The sequence below is a fragment of the Falco rusticolus genome, chromosome Z (genome assembly GCF_015220075.1).
Source record: "Falco rusticolus isolate bFalRus1 chromosome Z, bFalRus1.pri, whole genome shotgun sequence".
Classification (NCBI taxonomy): Eukaryota; Metazoa; Chordata; class Aves; order Falconiformes; family Falconidae; genus Falco; species Falco rusticolus.
This window is the reverse complement of record NC_051210.1, coordinates 21,950,646-21,958,069: the sequence shown is the minus strand read 5'-3', so window position 1 is coordinate 21,958,069 and position 7,424 is coordinate 21,950,646. Positions and strand designations below refer to the sequence as shown.

Below are 7,424 nucleotides of genomic sequence, written 5' to 3'. Positions count from 1 at the left end.
GGAGGGTTCATGTTTTTGGTTTTGGTTTGGGGCTTTTTTTCTTTCTTTGTTTTCTTTTTTTTTATTCTGGGGAGTCTGTAGCCAGCATCAGCTTCCCATATGTTAGAGGCATCTCAGGGTTTATTAGTCAGCCTAAGTCAATTGAGATTTGCTGTATTTGCTTTCATAAAAGCTGTGTGTACTATATACTTCTTGAACTGGAAATCACACAATGCTCCTTATTTGCCTTCAATCACTAGCAGATGCAGAATGGTCAGATCATTTCCCTTTAAACCGACCTAAGGGATTAAAGGAATTTAAAGGAATTTCCAACTAACTAGTGCCTCTGCTTTCCCTGACTTTACTTCTTGAGCCTTCAGGGTCAGAGCCTCTGGTAACTTAATCTGTCTCTCCCTCCCCCTGATTTGTTCGCTTCCTTCCTTTTGTTTGCCTCCGGAGCAGTAACCGAGTAGCCAGGCTCAACTCCTGTGTTTGCTGGCTTCTAAATTCTTACACCAAACATTTGTGTAAATCTGGTGGGAAGTGGGCGCTCTGCTGGAGCACAGGAGTCTAAAATGCACCTTCATAGCCGTTTTCAACCTTTAATCCTCGGGTATTCATAGGCATGGAACTGCATCGAAGGTAAATGCGAAAAGCATGCCTGTTCAGATTTGCCATGCGAGGGTCCTAGTCTCTACTGGAAAAAGGTGTAGGGATATAAGAAGGACTGAAAACTGCCCTCCGTGCAGCAGCCAGAGCACTGGGAACAGCGCAGGTCCCCCAGTGCTGATGAAAGCTGTCCCGCAGAGGAGGGGGCTGCAGGGGCTGACGCGCAGCAGAAATTGCAAAGTCCCACGGGGCGGGGAGGGGGGTGCGGGGAGGGAGGTGGGGGGAGGGGGGGAGAGGAGGGCCACAATCTGCTTCCAATCAGGGATGGCTAATGGCAGTTCTGCATCTTTTGTTGGTTTTTGTTTCAGAAACCAGTTAGGAGCCTTTGTGTGGATTGTCTCAGCTATCAGGGGACAGGAGCTTACTCAGCAGGTGGTCATCGGAGAAGTGGCTGATGCCTTTAAAAATACCTCTGCCTCTTTTGTTCTCTGCCTGATGCCATGACTTTGGTGTTTCTAGTTTTGACATCTGCTCTTCATCCAATTACTCATTTTGACTATGTACTTGTAGGGCACGGAAGGGGCTTTCTTTCAAAGGCTCTATGTGTCATTACTTTCTTTGCTGACTGCCATCTTCTCTATAAATCGGTTTCTGTTAAAAAAAACCCAAAATCAATCCCAGCAACCTTCTAATCAGGTTGGTGATCAAAAAAATCAAAACCAGCTTTGTTAGTGTTTTTCCTTGAATTTCTTAACGTGATGAGTGATTATAAAAAAAAAAAAGGTATTTAAAACTCTCACAGTGCATCATTAGTATCTGAAAGTTAGAAATTCTTAATTGACTGGATAAAAATCTTCAAAATATGAACAAAATCTTTCAAAGGAAGACAGCGATTTATGCCTTTTAATTACCAAGAATGGGGGTGGGGGGGTGGGGGGGTGGGGCAGAAAAAAAAAGAATCTCTTGTTGATACTAGAACTGCCACCTCCCTCTTCAACGAATTATGGTCATCAAACAAGTGTAATTTAAATGCTTATTTTGCCTACACATTCGTGATTAAAAAGAGGAAAACATGTAAAGCATGAGAAGGCATATAATGCATGATTCTCTGGAATAATGTTGGATTTTTGGATATCAAGCAGTTGGCACTTACAGTTATCATTTATGTTATTTCTTCATTGTAAACCAACAGGTAAAACTTGTAATGATAGAGCAAAGCCTAAGGTACCTCTGCATTCATCCAAAGTGGCCAGAAGTGTTTCCACCAATTTTGTCATTATGTCTTTGGAACTGAATTGAAAAAGCCCAAGGAAACCCAGAAAGATGTCAGGTTTAGGATATCAATGGGATCTGAGGTCAGATACAGAGAGAAAAACTAGACGATGAATCTGAGGAAAAAAAAATAATAGTAGTCATTCTTTTTTTGAAGTTCAATCTTTTCTTGTTGAGTTTTTAGAAAGGAGGAAGGAAGTGTTAATGAAGCTGCTGTGTCTGCACAGCAGCCTTTTAATCCCGTGGCTCCTCCTTCTGTGCACTGCTCTAGGAAGTGCTATGCTGTGTCATTTGTTGCTTTTTGGCGACAGGGAAGAAAGTGATTATATAAGGTAAATAAACCTTAACTGTGGGAAAGATGGAAGGAAAGACATTCTTCTTCATTTTTACACAGGCATCTTCCCATAAATGAAGGAGCAAGTTAAATGTTTCAGATGAGATGCAAATATCTAAATTAGCCTCAGAGTATGTGACTCTTTCTAGCAGCTCGTGGAAATTTAGACTCATTTAGCCTATCCAGGATGTACATATTGCTGAATCCTGAGTCCAAAATATTGTCTGTCATTCTTTTAGGTGAAATTTCTCCATGTTACGCTGGTGAATGAGGCACATCTGTTAGTTGCCTCAACAGAGAGGGACTGGTTAATTTCTCCCATTCATGCCGGTTTGGAAAAGAGGCACTGCCAGCTTGCTGGAAGTGACCTCTATGGATAAACCCATGGACAGAAGGAGTGTGAAGGGGTCTTTGGCCCAAGGATTTTACTGATGGAAAATGTGGGGGAAATTACTTGGTCCTTGGAAGTCCAAGGCAGGCAGGTAAACAGTCCAGCCAAAGGAGGGAGTGCACAGCGACAGCTTGTGCTGCACAAATGCGTCAGGTGGCAATCTAAACAGGTAGTATGAGATGTGGAGAGAGAGACAGCTATCATTTAAATTGCTAAAATACATATTTTGTAGTGTGTTATACTCTTTTGTTTTAAATGATCCAACAGATGGTGGTACTTTCTTCCAAGTATTTAGGGAGGCTAGACTTGGCTTTCAGAACAGGGATGTTTTTTCTGATATTCAATCTACATTTATTTTGGCTTTCTTCCATCTTCTGACTCACAGTTATACCTTCTTGGACTAAGAACTCTGTGTGGCTCCATACTGCAGACCACCACATAGTCTCCAAGCTTGTTTGCTTCTGATGATGAAGAGGAAGAGGGTCTCAGAGGATCGCTCGTAGTCAGTCCTTGACCTGGGTAATTTTGATGTCTTGCTGGTGTCTGCATCCTGCAGTTAATCATAGCAGCCGTTAATTGGTATTTAGCTGATCTTGCTGCATTTTAAGTCTGGAAATACTGAAAATGATTTCTGTAGAAGAAATCTCAGGACCTGTGGTTTTGATCATGCTGCTAAATCCTTTATTTATGCAAGTTCTCTGAACTTTCTTTGACGTGTTAGCAACTTTGTGTCTCACCTTAGTTGGCAAGAAATTAATATTGATGTTTGAGTTCAGTCACACCACTGCTATACAGATCCATATGATGGCTTTTTCATATGGTTTCATAAAATGTATTGCTCACTTTTGCCACCACTTTTCTATTACAAGTTCGTTGCTAATTTTGATTTTTCTATTAGTTTTATTGAGCTTTTTTACCTTCACTGTTTTGCAAGTGCCTCCCTCCTGCTGAATATCTGTTTCAGTTTATTTTCCCTCAGACACGTTAACTTGCCTTTTTCATGTTGAATCTCGTTTTGTCACTTCCTGCCTATATTTCTGACCCCTCTAGGACACTTTGTTTTATGATTAAACAAACCTGTTCATGGGATCCTTGAAAGAAGAAATCGTGCATTTGTAGGTTTATTTGTATTGAATCATAGTGAAAATTACACCTTGAGGGAGGGCTTTATTACATTTAACTACTTAGCCAGGATTTATTAGAATAAACAGCATAGGAGTCAAGACCGTCCAGATGGGATCTCACTCAAAACTGTGCTTCAAAATATATATGTTGACTTGTGGGTTATCTACATATGATTCCTTTGATTAATGAAGCTTAGATCAGCCTAGATGAGTTACTCATTATTGTGGGTTCAGATACTCCAAAATGCTTTATATATCATGGATTTGGACAGGTTAAGTGTAGTGACTGAGGGGGAGTTTCCCTTTTCGAGGTACCTTGTGTGTGGGACCAATAATTTAAAACACCACATAAGAAAGAATTTACCTGTACACTGTGCTCTGCTGGGGTTAAAGTATTTATAGCATTTTCTGGACTCTGCCTTTTTTAAGGAGTCTTAGTTTTTGTCCTGCTGTACAGCAAAGGGAAATTCCAGCTCAAGGCCAATTAGAGGTTATGCAATATTGGTGGGGGTTGAGGGAGAACTGAATTTCTGCACTGACATTGTTTTTTGTCAGATCATAACTCTCATCTTATTTAAGAATATCGTAAGAATCAAAGCCATATTTTTCTGCTGATGTGTTGAAGAGCCCAAAACCTCCAGTTAAATATTGGATAGTTTGATTTTGTAGAAAGTTTATAGGAAAAGAAAGCATTTTGTCATGTAAGTGGAAGGGTTGTACTGAGCCAGGTTTTCATCTGTTGCATCAGTGTAATGCTAAATGAATTCTACTGATCCTAGTGGGATGACGTGGGATTTTTTTCTGGATTCACACTGGCCTCACTGAGATCAGAGTCTAACCTACTATTTTTTAATGGACTTTAGGGAAAGTACTGAGGCTATCTGAAGGATTTCAGCAATACACAGGGACTGTGTGAACATGTAACTTTTGCTTTAAATATACATATCACAATATTTTAGAGACAACAGCAGGGAAAAAAGTCCTTGGCAGGAGTGACTTACAGGCAAAATACTTTTTTTTTCCTTCCCTATTTTTTTTTTTTTTAACACTACAGTGCTGGCAAAGTTTAAATAAGCACACTGCACAGCTATGGAAGAAATAAAACTCACAACTGTATTACATCAAAAACTGAAGCTCTGGCAAGCTAAAATCAAAGCCCATGTCAAGTACATCAAGATCACCATCAGGCTTTGTCTGCCTGCTCAAAGAGCTTACTCTTGATAAAGGGGAAAAAGGCAGGAGGGAGCAAGGTTTTACACTCATAACTCACGTTCCATATCACATAACAGCTGCTCTGGGCTTTGTCTCATCCTTGAAACCTATTCTTCACTGAGGAATGAAAGAAAGGAATGAGAAATCCACAGGAGGAGGTGTGCAGTGCCTGTGCAGAGATTCTCGCCATGCTGACAGCTTGCTGTAATGCCATTTAAATGTAACCACCACCAGCTAAGGAAACAGGAACATGGCTGTGTACTGCGTGTGCCTTCCCCTTACCCCCTGCACACTTGTGCTCATTACAGCTCTTTCTTTAAACTGCTGGCTAGACAGCTGGCAATGCCTCAGAGGAGTGCCGAGTAAGGGAGCATATAAATTACTGTTGCGTTTTACGGCCAAGATAAACTCAAACTGCAGGGTTATAGCCTGAACTGACACACAAAAAAGAGAACCTAGCAGGCCTCTGAAAAGCAAAGGGAAAAAGAAAGAAAGCAAGCATGTTTTGGCGAACCTACAAGTCATGTGGTGGGGGTAGGGGGGAAGCAAAGCCATATAAAATGTAGAGCTTCTTTAGGTCTGCAGAGAAAAACAAGGTTAATACTTCTGTGCATGCAACCGTAAATCTGTAATTTAAAATTAGTTGGTTTTTTTTTTAAATAGCTGTGGGCTTGTTTGTACTGTGTCGTCACTGTAGATTTGCAAAGATGGTAAAGGATGTGTGGTGATAATTTCTGTATTATGCATTTTATTAAGTGAAGCTTAGTAAACATGTAATTTCAAGTGGGTCAGTGCTTGGATAGTTTCCAGATGAACACTGAGCAGGTTGCTCTGCTTGGAACTGTCTGTGCTGGCTCTGTGCCTCCCATATGGGATAGGCTATAGCTTGTTTGAAACAATGAGTTCAAGATACCCTGGAGTGTGAAATAGTTATTAAGGTTAAAATATTATTTCAGCTCCATGGTCATTTGCAATACACTTTACACAGGAAAGAACAAACAGTGGTTCCTGATTTGAGGAGCTTTATTTAATCCTGCACCCACTGTTGGATAGGTTATACTAGAGAACACAGGATTTCTTTGAATGCAGGCATGGCTCTAGGCTGCAGCTTGTAATACCATGTGACAAATATTCAGATATTTCTGTATAGACCCTCCAGTTCGTTACCTAACACCACTGCAAGTGTACCCTGGGAGTGCCACATAGTTCATGCAACAAAGAGAAGCTGAAAATGTATACAGGTTGACTCGTTCCCTTGGGAAATAGTGCTCAAGTATCAGAAGACCCACAAAATAAGTACTGGAATTACTTTCAAAAAACTGTGGACTGGATTGCAGTGTGTGGTGTGTGTTACTGCTCTGCTGCAAGGAACCATAAAACATGAAGCTTTATCTTTCAGCCGGAAACCCTGGAACCTCTGGGAGACCACGATCTAAATCAAGAATCAAAATACTTCCCCAGCGCAACTGCAAATTGAAAAGAAGCCCTAGTACTGTGCTGGCAAATATATGGATGGAAGATGACTTCAAAATGCTTAAAAGGTTCCCAGAGCAACTTGGTGACTTTTCTAGGTGAGAAAGATATTAATGTCAGGTATGTACTTGTTATGATTTGTGGATGCCTGAGAGGTGAGAAAGGGAGCTTTCAAGAAAAGCAATTATTTGTTTGCTGTATGTTAACAGTATGATGGTGTTTGTTTAAAAGTTATCATACTGCACAAATAAAATGTCATGGCTAAGGAAAGTGAGGCAAAATGCTCTACACAGTTTATTACAATAGAAGTCCTGCAAAGACAAACCATACCATGGTTTTGACCTTTCAAAATCAAACCCATGCTGCCTTCAATCAACACTGTACTGTCTATACCAAGCTGAAAGACTGAGTTTAAAAAGACTTTTCTGATTTCAGTTCAATTTTTAAAAAGTTACTATACTAGGATCTAGTACAAGGAGGAAAGGCTGAAGGAAAGGTCTGACAGGAACCTCATGAAATTTAACAAGGAGAAGTATAAAGTCCTGCACCTGAGGAGGGACGACCCCAGGCACCAGTACGTGCTGGGGGCTGCCCAGCTGGAAATCAGGCTGGCCAAAAAGGCCCTGAGTGTCCTGGTGGACATCAAGTTGAGCATATGCCAGCAATGTAGCCTTGCTGCAAAGAAAGTGAATGGTATCCTGGGCAGCATTAAACAATTTATTACCAGCAGGTTGAGGGAGGTGATCCTTCCTCTCTGTTCAGCACTGGTGGGGCCACACCTGGGGTACTTTCAGTGCTGGGCTCCCCAGTACAAAACAGACACTGTCACATACTGAAGAGAGTCAAGGGAAGGGCCTCAAAGATGATGAAGGGACAGGAGCTTCTCTCCTATGAGGAAAGGCTGAGAGAGCTGGGTCGGTTTGTTATGGGGGACCTCATCAATGTGTATAAATACCTGCAGGGAGGGTGCAAAGAGGACACAGCCAGGCTCTTTTCACTGGTGCCCAGTGCCAGGACCAGAAGCAGTGGA

The 7,424-nt window shown here is 41.3% G+C and overlaps 1 long non-coding RNA gene across 1 annotated transcript; it reads left to right on the top strand.

Annotated features, from left to right (window-relative positions):
* Positions 1–448: 448 nt before the first annotated feature.
* Positions 449–6,777, top strand: LOC119141600. The gene is made up of 4 exons (XR_005101987.1): positions 449–621; positions 957–1,020; positions 2,971–3,104; positions 6,321–6,777. It is a non-coding gene; the product is annotated as an uncharacterized LOC119141600 (long non-coding RNA).
* The last annotated feature ends 647 nt before the right edge of the window (positions 6,778–7,424 follow it).